Source organism: Scatophagus argus, chromosome 5 (assembly GCF_020382885.2).
Source record: "Scatophagus argus isolate fScaArg1 chromosome 5, fScaArg1.pri, whole genome shotgun sequence".
Classification (NCBI taxonomy): domain Eukaryota; kingdom Metazoa; phylum Chordata; class Actinopteri; family Scatophagidae; genus Scatophagus; species Scatophagus argus.
In genome coordinates this window covers 23,158,822-23,171,040 of record NC_058497.1, presented here as the reverse complement: position 1 = coordinate 23,171,040, position 12,219 = coordinate 23,158,822, and the positions used below count along the sequence as shown (strand labels likewise).

At 40.1% G+C, this 12,219-nt stretch overlaps 1 long non-coding RNA gene across 1 annotated transcript; it reads left to right on the top strand.

Moving 5' to 3' along the window:
* Window positions 1-356: 356 nt before the first annotated feature.
* LOC124059084 lies at window positions 357-2,997 on the top strand. Its single transcript, XR_006843363.1, has 3 exons — window positions 357-447; window positions 1,124-1,231; window positions 1,643-2,997. It is a non-coding gene; the product is annotated as an uncharacterized LOC124059084 (long non-coding RNA).
* The last annotated feature ends 9,222 nt before the right edge of the window (window positions 2,998-12,219 follow it).

Below are 12,219 nucleotides of genomic sequence, written 5' to 3'. Positions count from 1 at the left end.
CAGGGTTACCTCTGTGGTGTGCCGACAAAGAGAGAACACAGATTTATCTTTTAGGCTGGTAGAGCTCCTCACACCCAACACCTTATTATTATTATTATTATTATTACAGCGTTTAGCGTGGCGATGTTACCCTGATATTTAGACTTAGACGCTTATCTTGGATCCGCACTGCAACTGGATTAGCTCTGGCTACGTTCACACTGTGGTCGGAAGTGATCCAGTTTAGATTTTTTTCTCAAATGTGTTTTTTTTTTTTTTTGCCCTGACTGTTCACATTCGTCTTTATTCACCGATCAGCCACAACATTAATACCACCTGCTTGATATTTTTTAAGTCCCCTCTGTGCTGTCCAAACAGCTCTCAGGGGGCATCTAAACGTAGGATCCTTTGGGTCCTGTGCATTGAGTAACAGTAGGGAGACTCCACCTGGTGGGAAGGTGGAAACAGGTGATTAATGTTACTCACTTCATCTGTCTGCGGTGTTAATGTTGTGGCTAGTCGGTGCGTGTAACCTGCATCTGACATCAGTGTGAACAGATCCATATCATGACTCCACATTTACTACAGACGTGCTGCTTGTTCAGCTGTACTTTGCTGTTGGTGCTAATTAGCAGATGCTAGCGGGCTCCCAAGTTATTACAGAAGAAAAGGAGGCCAGAAACTTGTCTAGGTGGAGGTCATTGTGTAATGTATCTTTACTTTCAGTAGAAAACAGCAGTCCTGCTTAGATTATAAGCTTCGTTTAAAGTGCGGTGACAAGTAAATACTTGCTACTTGCTAAATCATGTTACTGGATCTTCAGTCGGTGCTTTCTGTGTTTAAATCTATTTCACACGTGACATCATTTTCAGTATAGCTTTCTTGCTTGTTTTGTATATGAACCCCTAAACTGTGCAGCATTAACCTTTAAATGATGAAACATTCAGGGTGAAAGTTGTCCTGACGAGGGACTGATGGAGTCATTAGCATGCAGAGACCTCAGAGCAGATAATAATCTGCTTTGGGTTGTGCGTGTCGGCCGTGCAAGTGGAGGCTGAGAATCCTGATGTTCAACATTCTGCTGAGCCTTTATAGGATGCTCTGATATGCTTTAAGCAGCTAATCCGAAATTTTACAACCTCAGCAATGCCAAGAGTGCAAGTCTGTCCTACGATGCCCCAGACCAGATACTCGTGAAATCATCGGACGTGTCTGATGCCTGCTTCACCTGTGTGGGCTGACCGGGGGGAAAGTAAGCAGCTTTTACTCAAGTAATGTTTTAATTATGTCTACTAGAGGGGAATTTTACATTTTATTGTAAAGTTTATTATTTTTAGTTCCACAGATCAAAGCCAGAATATAGTTTTCCCTACTTTTTAAGTTTTGGGAAAAGATGTAATTAGTAAAGTGGTTTTAGATGAAAAAGAAAATTAAGTGAAAAGTTCAGAGAGACTGAGTGTATTTTGCACTTTGAGTCAGCCATCTTGGCACAGTTAGGTCAACCGAAGGTCTTAAAGTAATTCAGATGAACTTCCCTTCTGCTTTCATATAAACACCAAGAGCTTACTAAGAATGCATTTCAGTTCTCCATTTATAAATGTGCCTTTCTACTGCACGGAGAGAAATCTGCTGACATTCTGAATGTTCTCCTTTTCCCTTTCAGAAAGGTGTTTTTTCCCCACTGAAATCCTGTGGAAGGGCGATTCATCTTTTCACCAGCCATATCAGTGTCCCTGAGCCTGACAGACAATCTCTGTCTTGCTCAGGGACACTCCAGCAGAACAAGACATTTGCTTTCGTAGCTGACTTGAGCTCTTTCAGAGGTCTGGCTCCAGGAGGGGCCGTGTGGACCTTTATCTTTATCGTAATGTGTCAAAGGACAAGACACGTGAAAACACTGAGGCTGTGTGAAAGGTGTTGTTTGTAGTGATGAACCAGCAGACAATTAGTTCATGTAGTTTAAATGAAAAAAAAGGAAAGAAATCCACTGTGTTGACATTCAGGAAATTACATCCATATGCTCAGCAAAACTGATGGAGCTGCTCATGTTGTAGCTCCGAGTTATTAATTCCTGACTTAACATACAGGCTGCATTCGCACTACTGTAAATCAGATCTCGGTCTGAGTAGCCTTTCTTTTATTACCTGAGGATGGGAATGAATCTCCGTGGAGCCATCCTATTTAAGTCAGGGGATTCACATGCTAATGGCTGTGTTGAGAGCAAAGGCAAAGCTGTAAATGGAAACCAGGAGAAGAGAGACTTCTGAACTTCCGAGCATGAACCGAGGAGGGTGTGAAAATGTATGCTGCAGCTTAACACCCACATAATCATAGTTTCTTTCCAGGTGTACAGCAACTCCAGGAGATGAATTGGATAGAAGACAGTCCAGTAATTAGTGGCAGGCAGACACACTGCAGGCTTTGCTGTTATATCCTATTTGCTGAGAGAATAATTATAAATTTCCCTTATCAGTCTGTGTGGACTCGAAAGTCTTCATTGGGTTTGATAACTTCATCCACTGAAAACAACGTCAAGTCTATTCATCTAGAATTGTATTTCCTCAGGGACTGTCAGTGAATAATCACCACGACCACCATGTGGTACTGTAAACCTTTAGGAAGTTTTTTGATAAAACTGTCCTTTTATAGGACACATGTTGAAGCTGTTTCTAAAAACATATGGACTGATTGATGCACTGTACAAATACTCGCAACACACTGTATTTAATGAGAAATATAAGAAAGTAGAAGGACATTAAATTAATGAATAAAAAAAGCTGATTTGTTTCTGTAACTGCAAAGTTGCTGTGCAGATGATATCAAAGATGAGGAGATTTGCTTGCGTTTCTTAATTCTCTTAGCCCCTTTATGCATACTGTCAAGATGTTTGACAACCAGGGGGCAGAAAAGCCAAAACTATAGACATAATTCAGTGCAAATTTTGAAACTCAAAGCCACTTTCCAGAGGTTGAAATGAAAATCAATAAATCAAAGACGTGAAAACTTCATTCTGTGAGGTTGTTGGCTACTCCACAGCTTTCTTATTTGTATACTTTTTCTACTTGACAAATGCAGCCTTGAAAACATTTCTGCAATGATTTCATGCCAATCATATTTCATTAATAATCATCAGGACAACTGAAGAATTTTATTTTTTATTGATGTCGAGGAATGGCTGAATATCAGTGATACTGTAGAGCTTTAACGGCTGCCTTGCCCTTCGAAATGTCTAAAGTCTGCAGTATACGAGAACACATTATGCGTCTTTTACTAAGTTGAATGCGGACATCTTTTTATTCCATCACTTCGACCCAGAGTCAGCCGACTGGTAAATATGGCACTTAAATTCATTAGACATTGGCTCATAAAGAGAGTAATTATTTGGAGTCCTGTGCCTCCATCCGGTAAGCGTAAGAGCCAATTAGGGTGAACAACTGAATGTTAACTGGCTCATTAGATGGTGGGAAACAAAGCAAATGTCACATTTCCATAGGAGTGCTGCCACTCTGAATAGTGGAGAGTTAGCAGGCCAGCAGAGAGTCGCTGAGGCAGTCCATACAGACACCTGAATGACTTGTGTTCAACATCAACACTGTTCAGCCAGCACTTCAGCTGTTCTTAAATTGAAAGCAAAGGCAACAACAAGCACTCGTTTCCTATTCCTAAAGCATAACTCTTACATACAATAAAGATAACGAAATCTACACCTTTAGCAACAAAGAATGAGTTTGTGGACAACAATGTGAACCTCTGACCCATAAAGAAGATGACAGCACTCAACTTAGAATTCAGCACGAAGCAGTTTATCATTAGATGTTGCTCTGACGAGAGTGACAAAATCTAAAATTAATTAGAATGAGGAAATGAAGGAGTCTGTTGTCCCTTTTGAAGAGGCCAATCTATATATTTATATAACAAGATGATTTCAGCCGCTGGGGAAAATCATACTGCTGAAGTGACAAGCCTCAGTGATAATCTGAGCGCAGTTCAACAGCGAGGTCTCATCGATCCGCCTTTGTTCTTGCATATGAAGTTTGAGTTTCTTGTTTTGCAATCATTTTGACTGTCACTGTGTCCTTTGTGTTGTTACAGACAGCCTGCTGGTTACAAGATGCACGACTCCATGCACACAAAAGGACAAACAGGTAGTTTGCATCAGTAGGCTGCAGCATATTCAGTAGCTCTCAAATATATTTTTCTACTGACATTCATCCAATCAATAATAAAAAGTGGAAAAAAAGAACGCCAGAGTGGGAGGCCAACCTCCCATCACCTTCGAATCAGGATGTTCACACATACACAGAATTGTATGCATTCATATACAGTAATTTCTAAAAACCTCAAACAACAAAGTTGGATTTTTTTGAATTATTGAAATGTTATCCTGATTATTAAAATTGTTGCTGCTGTGTTTTTGTGGCAAACTAACTAGTAAATCAAATACTGCAGCAGCATTTGAAACTGACATGGACGTCGTCCACCTGCCAAAAAAATACATTTGAAGAACTCAGCAGCAATGTCTCTTTCCGGAAATCATGACGCGGTTTCTCAAGATAATCCACAGAGACTGTTGCAAGCAGCTTCACGTAGGAACTATTTTCTTTGCTGCACAGGAGGAAGTATGAGTATGTATGAGGGCCTGTCATCCATGAGTAGATACACATTACCTTCCGGGCAGTAATACATTGTAGTTTGGCAGAAAGAAAATAGTTCCTACGTGAAGCTGCTCACAACAAAGGATTATTAATCTGTGCATTAATAGTAGCTGACACTGACTCATGCTGGCCGAACAGGCTGTGGATTTGCACAATGCATTTAAGCAGCCTTGCGTAGACCTTTACAGGGAAAAAGAGAGAGAAGACCCACCACCTTCCAATCAGGTCGGGTCATTTTATAACATTTTTAATTTCATGGGTTAAGAGAACAAGAGCAACAACACTGTAGAAACTCGTTTTGTCTGGATGGAGTCTGGTGGCTTGTGATAGATTTTTATATGTAGGGAAGGGTGGCTACAGCGCAAGAAATGACCCAATGTCACACACAGTCACACACACACACACACACACAGCCACACACACAGCCACACAAGGGGAATTATGATACAGGGCCTGACAGATGTAACAAGCAGACTTTTGGGGTGGTGATAAAACACAGGGAAAAGGAACAGTCACTTTAGACAACAGAGGAACTGCATTTCCTTTCAGAGAGGCAAAGGAAGTGATACTCCAGTATCTGAACCAGAGTGCTGGCTGCAGCTACAGCTCTGATATGACAGCAGTAGCCAGCAACACAGGAAATCTTCCAAAAGGGTAAAAAACGAAAAGAAAAAGAGCAATAAAGCAGAATGAAAAAGAAAAGATAGTGAAATGCAACAACAAGGCCAAATTATCTTCATTAAAACTCGTGCACCTCGACTTTGATTTTCCTCGTCACAAATAGTACAAGACTGGAGAGCGTGTGAGGTAAGCGCAGAAGAAATATTATTCAATTTTTATTCTCATCCATCAGCGTATATCCCCATGACTCTACTGAAAGTGTTTTCCTATTGGCAAATGTGGCAACGCTTCGGTAATAAATCATGAGCAAAAGCTGAGGCCCCCAACACAGCTGACATGATTCTCAACAATTGGATTTCTCTCGCTGTGCATATGTTATCATGGCACCAGCACCATGGAGGAAAAGCAGCTCAGCTTACCATTACGGTCCTGTCCAGTGCCGATGCAACAGAGTTGTTTTTTCTACCAAATATAAACTCATTTCTATTTTTTTTCCCCTATTTTTCTTATTTTATCATCATGAGGTCTCTATGAATTCAGGTTTAAAGAGGCAGTTGTAGTAAGTGTTTGATGCATTGTTTAAACAATGTTTTCACCACAATGAAATTTGTGGTTTATTCAAAGATATTTCTTTCCGCACTCAAAATGCAGAGCTGTGCAAATTAAACCATGTAACTACAGCAGGCACACGTTGCATATATTCAAGACTTACTGTATACTCACTTCACAATACAGTAGTAAAACTCTAAGCATAACAATTGGACATATGAGCAGGGTTAAACACTCGCAGCTGTGCCCCCTGCCTGAGCTATTTCCATCTCTGTCCAGCAAATAGTGAGAAGTACTCGGAAAGAGGAGGCAGAAGAAAAAAAAATGCAGATTAGTCACCAGAAATTGGATTTGCGCTTGCCAGGAAAGCATCCTGAAAACACAAGATGAGCTTCAAACAGCCGGATACGAGCAGAGAGTGAGAGGGGAAAAGAAGGGAGTGGGAGTGGAGGTGGGTGTGAACAACAGCTACTGTAAGGGTTTTGAAGAGACGGCAAATGATCCACGGGGTGCAATGGAGAACGAAGGCCTCGTCACGTCAAATTCACAAACATAACAGCTCGTATAAGTGTGGGCTGCCTATAATTTTTGCTTTTTCTTAATTTTGTTCCATTGGTTTGTTTATACTCTATGATTGGAGGATGATGGCCATGAACTCTTTATCTAGATGAACACAGCGACAGCTTTTTCCCCTGGTTTGTAGGGAGATTTCCTCTGATGAAAACCCAGAAATCCTTAAATGTGATTCCCTTTTCGCTGTCATTTTATTTTAACATTTTAACATCTTGGCAACATTTGAGATGGCCAACAAGGAAGCCTGTGAAGTTTGAGTGTTTCTGTCAGTAAAGTAGTTGTGTGCTCCAGCAGATGGAGAGCAAAAGAGCATCAGAGCATGACAATATAATGAGTCTACTAATCATAGCATCCAGCCAAGCAGACAGTAAAGCCATTATCAACAGTTATAACAGTGGCTCCGGCAAGCAGAGACAAAAACTGTCACGTGGACGATCCTCATGTAGGATTTCAACAGGATCAGGGGGACAGCAGCTACCGAATGACAACTAATTTTTGAACCAGTTTAATAGCACAGTGTAAGAGTCAAGATTCATGAATAAAATAGATGTGACTGATGATGTTTGTGCTGTCAAACGTCTCAGAACTTTTAAAGTCTTGTTAAGATCTCACTGGAATATCTGGTGTGGTTTTTCAGCTGTGAGTCTCAAAATATGATCAGTCTCTGCTTGAGTATTTTGTACTTTTCTATTGCTGAGTTTACAAGGCGTGGTACATCACTGATGTGTTGTAGTACACATAATGTACAGCATTTCATGTTTGTAGTAACATCTGAGCTTTCATTTCATCAAATCTGAATCCTTTCTGAAGGAATTTATTTTAAGTTTCCAACAAGTTTAATTTTACAATTAGGAACACGAATCCGTTATGAATAATATGATATTTAAGAGCTAAAACACAAGGTTTCCCAGAGAAGGTACACGTGTTCTGTTTAGTTAAATAACCACCTTTATGTCTTCCTTCTTTGCTTTTTGCTTTAGAGAGCAGATAAAAGGTTTCCTAAATCCAACACAAACAAAACCTTTTCGGCACGTTTATAGAAGGAATACATGACTTGTCATTTCATTTCAGGCAGTATTTCATATTAGCAACGCGTTATGACTAACATGTAATGTTAAATGTGCTGCTCACGGCGACAGCAGCCGAGTGCAGTTTCCCTCAGTGTCATTCAGCTCATTGTTTTGATTGTACAGCAGCAACTTCACTGTTGTGTTTGACTCCCTCTGCCCTCATAGCTTTGTTTTCAGCTGTAGTGGTCAGCTGTTTTCAGTAAAAAAAAATAAATAAATAAAATAATTAAAATAGAGCAGTAAAATTCCTGCTGTACACCACCTGCTCAGCACCAAAGAACAAGACAAAGTTGGTCACTGGCAGGTGGACACGGTGTGACAGGTACTTCCTTCAGGGGAAGGTGGAGACTGAAAGGCAGTAAGTAATGATGGACTTCATCACATTTTTTTTCTTGCACTGTTAAATAATTTTCAATTATTGCCTAAACTCAACTAAGTTTGCCTAAATAAAATACAGTCCTGATCAGTTCTGATGAAAAATCTTAACTTTTCGTACATACTTTGATTGATACCAAACACATGCAGTACCCAGACGTGCAGCAGGCAGCGACATATAAAATATTCTGATTCAACAAAATACAGACCACACGAGCTCTGAACATTTGAACATATACCTTCACTATCAGCGCGATGCAGCTGCTGCACTTTTATTCTTGTGTTACATAACAGAAGAATAAAAGCTTTGTGTGTGAAGTTCCTTTGTAGACACGAAAGGCGTTTTGTGCCCTGCGATCTGCTCCTCTGCTTCCTCTCTGTCTTGTTATAGACATTCATTTCTTAATGTTCACACACTTTTTCTTTTCATTATGTGGCTGATGAGACACGTCACGTTTGCCTGTGAGGTCTAATGATGACAACTGAGCCTGACATTGTTTAAATTTTGCCTTAGAGATGTCAAATATTTGAGGTCACATAACAAAAGTGATGACGAGCTGTCTGACGGGCTCATTTCTGGCTTCTGCTGTGACACTGAAATAATTAACAAGTCTCAAATGTGTTTTAATAAAACAAACATTTCTACTAGAAAAAGTGACAGGGCAATTTTGGAATTTGCTAGAGAGCAGTTATGACAGGATTTTAGTAATTTATCTTTTACTTTGGATTTTAACTGAAACCAATAATTATTTTATTCATCTGTTACTAGTTTTGAAATAAAAGTCAGGAATGTCATAAATTCTCAAATTTAAAAACTGGAATTAGTGCGTTTGCTTAAGCAGACATTTCAGTTCCAGTTTGGACTGATATTTAACTGAATATTGGATCAACATTTAAGCTATTTTGCACACTAAACAGTATAGTTTCTTAAGAGCTCAATTTTCCATCAGACATATTAAAAGTTTTTTTTAAACCTTTTATTAACACAAATATAAAAAGATATAAGAAATTATGTTTTAATACAGCCAGAACATAAAACACAACATATTTTCTGTATCCATGCAGACAGCTTTTAACTTCAGTATTTGAAAGAAAGGTTTTTATAAAGACCTTCTTCACTCAAGCATTTCAAATCAGCATTTTCCATTTCGATGGTTAATTAAGATATTTGTATGACAGCAATGCCAGGAGCTTCAATGCAGGATTTCAGCACCAAGGACAGCTCTTTAAGTACTGCGTCGGCACACCTCGACAAGGGACATGCAGTAGATTTAGGAGTACAAATATACGTGTGATTACCTCAACACTGCCTCTGGGAAATGATTTATGTCAGGAGATTTGTGTGATTAACGTTCACATTTCCACTCTATTCAGCCGTGATATAATCACCTTGAAAATCAGCTTTGCACTTTGTGAAGCTGGAGTTTTGGCACAGCATATAGGACCCACTTAATTTTTAATTTCCTCTCCAGGTTCATTGCTCATTTCCCATGATGGCTGTCAGAGCTCATACAGTTCGTTTTGACCCTCAGCTGTCAATGTAGTGCGTAACTACACTTCTTGTTACACAACCCCAGAAACCGTGGCCTAAAACATGGATAAGAATTTTGATATATTTCCAATCTTTCTTCTACTGCAGCTTTGATTTTTCCACAGGGGTTGTATTCTCCACTAAATCTTATTCACAGACCTCACGCAAACTCTGCTTGATGCAAAACTGCAGACTGAAGTCCAAGCAACTCGAAATTTAACTTGTTGCTGTGGTAGAAGTCATGCAGAATTGAAAAATAAAATGTTAAAGATATAAAGATATTTTTTTTTATTTAACTTAGTTGTCTTGTGTAAATGACAAAGATGCATTCAGTTTAATATAAAAGTGTGATTAAGATCTCCTGTGTGGAGCACCTGTGTAATAAAAGTCATGAGCGAGCGAGACCGACAAGGCAACAGCCATCGGATGTCCATGCAATTTGCCATTTTGCTGCTGTACATTAGCAACAGATCTTACAGCTTTGGGGATTAGTCGCCGGTGAAATTAAACTTGAAGGTATTATGCTCCACAATCCACTGTGTCAGACATATTCACAAGTGTTGACAAGAGGCATTTACTGTCTGTATGGGTGAGACATCTATTCCAGTACAGCTTATTCTTCCCTGCTCTAATGGAGGCATTGACTAAGTTAAATATATATGTTTTGTTCTGAAGGTTGTGCCACAACCATTGTAATTAGCTAGACAATGGCAGTTATTTTTGGAGGGCCTGCTAGCATTTTATTCCTGTTTTCTTTCACGCCTGCTGTTATTTGCTGGTACGCAGACTCCATTCTGAACTTCAATTAGTGCAGAATTAAAGAGAAAGGTCAAAAATCCAGCACCTGGCGGTTAGATGTTGCAGCGTTAAAGCTTATCTCGCTGTTTGGAGGTTGGCACTATCAGCTGTGCCATCTGTAAATGAGCGATCCTTTTTTTAAGTGATGCTGAGAATGAAATGACTTGGATCCCCTCTCAAATCTGCAGAAAGCTATTTGATCAGAGGGATGATAAGTGAGATATCATCTGTTCTGTTGCAGATTAACCTTCTTCATTCAGAGGAGACTACTTTCCAGTACATTCTGTAATCCACTTCAGATGCATTACAAAGCTATATTCTCTTTCATCTCTTGGATGCCCTATAGGCCAAGAAATTCTGCACATGGAGAACCTTTAGTGGAACTGAAATCAAAGCTAAAATAAAAAACAAGAGGACTGTGCTGCTTTTTCCCACGACACATCTCTGAGGACAGAAGAGAACGATGGCAGCGCGTTTGTACCACCGACATTTCTATGAAGTTTACAGCGTCTTACAAACAACAAAACATTGTCGCAAGAGTACTTCTGGCGTAGTGAGACACTGAATTATATAATTCTACAAGGCTCAATACACACAGATATTGTATCATTAGCAATGTAGGAGAGAAATGTAACTGATAATCCATTCACAAGATGACTTTAAGGAAATTATTTGAAACTTCTTTTTTATTTCTTTTTTCTTTAGAAGATACAAGAAAATGACTGAAATATGTCCTAATTTTTGAACCAGTTTAATAGCACAGTGTAAGAGTCAAGATTCATGAATAAAATAGATGTGACTGATGATGTTTGTGCTGTCAAACGTCTCAGAACTTTTAAAGTCTTGTTAAGATCTCACTGGAATATCTGGTGTGGTTTTTCAGCTGTGAGTCTCAAAATACGATCAGTCTCTGCTTGAGTATTTTGTACTTTTCTATTGCTGAGTTTAGAAGGCGTGGTACATCAGTGATCGTTAGACTATGTAAGGCAAATTATTTGTATGATGTTTGCTGTTTTGTTGTCATTGTTCCATTTGTTTTCTATTGATTTGCCTCAGTGTGGCTCCACCTCAGTAGCGTGAGACGGGCCTTTGAATTCGCTGTCTAACCAGGATGTATCAACCACACATTTCAAAGCACCAGAGGATCCACCGTTCATCTCCTTTTATCACTGAGCTACCTTAGAGCATGGACCTACACTTACGTGGTCAAGTAAAGTCTGGAAACACCAGCAAGCTTTGTGCCAATTGTTCTTTGCTGGAGTCAATGGCGAGCGGCCTCAGATGTTCAAGACACCAGCTTCTGCTGCTCTGGCTGGTGGTACCAGGCTGAGACTTGTGAAAAATTAACAGCAGTTCACTGAGTCAGTCCACTGCTGCTCAGTCAGTCCAAAGCTCCAGGCCTTGGAACAAATATGATGAGGAGGATGATTTACTATAAATGAGAAGACCACAAGGACAAGTCACCAAAACAGCACTAACCACTCAGTGACTTGCCTGGCCTTTTCAGCCACCAATCACATGGATTCCCCTCTTCCCCAAGCCTTGCCACCCAAAATCCAGAAACCAAGTGAAAGACCTTCCCTGTAGTCTTGCCATCCAACTGCACCTCCATGCCACTAATCTTCCTCTGTGACAAACAGGAGTGGAATATCCCACTGGTGGCCAAACCGCTTGCAGTTTTGTCTGAAGTGAGTATTTGGTCGGCCTTTGTCTGCTTCTCATTGATCTGGAGGTCAGCCTTGCTCCTGTTCCAAAGAGAAAGGATGAAGGCTGGCATGTTTATTGTTACATCAGTGCCACTAAGGTGGTTGCACTGGCCAACATCCTGGCCTTCCTGGTGGCTTTGCTGGACCACCTCACAGAGGAGATGGTGGAGGTCCAGATCACAGTGGCTGCCTTTCTCCAGATGCTTCAGCCATGAGCTTTTAACAGTGGTCACAACATATGTGCTGCTCAGATGGGTCTCTGTCACCTGTGGCAGGACTAAAAGTCTAAAAGAACATGAGCGATGGCAGCTTCCGAACAGGCCTTTGAATCTTTGACATCCATCTGATCATTGATTGACAGG